The 1949-nt window shown below is 34.9% G+C and overlaps 1 protein-coding gene across 2 annotated transcripts in view; it reads left to right on the top strand.

Annotated features, from left to right (window-relative positions):
• The window catches only part of ACACA (acetyl-CoA carboxylase alpha), a 271062-nt gene that overhangs the window by 30446 nt on the left and 238667 nt on the right, over positions 1-1949 (top strand). The gene's annotated exons all lie outside the window — the stretch shown is intronic.

Below are 1949 nucleotides of genomic sequence, written 5' to 3'. Positions count from 1 at the left end.
TTTTTGGTTGCAGCCGTCATTGTTGTTTGGCGAGTCTGGGCTGGGGATTCGAACCCGCCACCTTAGGTGTACGTGGCTGACGCCTTAGCCGGTTGAGCTATAGGCGCCGAGCCTATTATGTTTTTTAATCTATCACATTCCCGTTACTTCTTTTCGTGACAGTGAATATGGCTTAAGAGGAAGTTAGCAAATCATGAAAGTATATGGTTGCTAATGACAATTTGGTGGCACAGAGAGAAATAGGAAAAATAAAAGGTTTACCATTTTGTACTTTTTATAGGTATGGCAGTTGTAACACAATTTGTATTAATCATGGTTTTTTAAATGAATTTTTATATCCATAATGAAAGTGAACATTATAAGTTACAGTATGATTTTATCAAAAGGTATGAAGGACAGAGCTTTTTAGTTTTAGCTATATGTCTGTGTTTGATCTAGAAAGAAATAAGGATTCTCTTTTCTTTTTAGTCTCTCACTTTCAGTTCCTTGAATTTGAAATGATTTCATTTAAATCTAGCAATGGAGATGAAATTAAATAATAACTGCAAAAGCTTTTGGAAAAGTAAAATGTGCCAGGTGGCGTCTGTGGCTCAAAGGAGTAGAGCTCCAGCTCCATATATCAGAGGTGGTGGGTTCAAACCCAGCCCCAGCCAAAAAAAACTACAAAAATAAAAAAATAAATGAAAAGTAAAATGTGCCGTATTGATATAACATGGTATTATTTATTATCAAGGAGTTGCTTTGTGAAACAAAAATTTTAGACTAGAAAACCCTCTTTAAGTCTTTTACATATTAGTGCTTAAAACTTGGAAACTTAGGTATGAAAGGCTTTTGATTACAACAAATATATATTGTCAATATTATATTTGCATGTTGAGAATAAGCATCATTGAAAGCACGGGAAATTTCATTCCCCTTCCTATCTTTTGGCTCATCTCTGCCAAGCTTTTTCATAGCAAATAAGGAAACTGGCTCTAGTTTTTAGTTTATATTAGGTCTTTGCTTATGTAATAGTTAGACCTGTGAGAATGTTCTTATGTTTTGGCTTTCCTAACATTTCTCATTTAGCCTTCCGGAACTTCTTCCCTTCCCCCAATAGCTCTCTAAACTTTCTACTTTGAATGTTCCTTCCTTGATATTCTGAGGTTCCCAGTTGCCATGGTGCGTAAATAGTAAGTAGACAGAGAAAGTTGTTACAGGTATCTGGAACTTGAACTTGCTACTCTTTTGCTTTGGGCTATTTCCCACTCTTCCCTTCTTTCCATTCAGAAAACAGGTGATGTCTCTGCCCATGTATGGAGTTTATTCTATAAATTTAGCTAGTTGTGGAAATGAAATTATGAAGGTTGTGAGTAAGGTTTAGGACAGCTGAGTAACAATGTTTATTACTTTTATTTTGAGTGTAATGCATATAGTTTTGTCCTCTGTTAGCATAAATTTACAACTGAAGTTTATATTTACTACTTTTATATTTTAAATTATCAGGTATTATTTATAATCATAGTAATAAATTATTATTAATTTATACTTACTTTAGAAAAATTAGAAATCCAGAAAATATTATAAAAGGAAGTGAAAATAATCTAAAATATAGTCATTCAGTGAGAACCATTATGAATATTTTATATATTTCTTTTCAGTGTTTTTTACCCGGGAGGGATACATTTTATTAATAATACATACACCATCACACCTGTAATCCTAGCACTCTGGGAGGCCAAGGTGGGTGGATTGCTTAAGCTTAGGAGTTCGAGACCAGCCTGAGCAAGAGTGGGATCCCATCTCTAAAAAAATAGCCAGGGATTATAGCAGTTGCCTATAGTCCCAGCTACTTGGGAGCCTAAGGCAGGAGGATCACTTAAGCCCAAGAGTTTGAGGTCTCTGTGAGCTGTGTCACCATGGTACTCTGCTGAGGGCAACAAAGTGAGACTCATCTCAAAAAAAAAAAA

The sequence above is a fragment of the Otolemur garnettii genome, unplaced genomic scaffold, assembly GCF_000181295.1.
Source record: "Otolemur garnettii isolate 467f Iridium unplaced genomic scaffold, OtoGar3 scaffold00094, whole genome shotgun sequence".
In the NCBI taxonomy this organism is placed as follows: Eukaryota; Metazoa; Chordata; class Mammalia; order Primates; family Galagidae; genus Otolemur; species Otolemur garnettii.
Note: the sequence above shows the minus strand (reverse complement) of the source record. Positions and strands in the feature narration are given on the sequence as shown.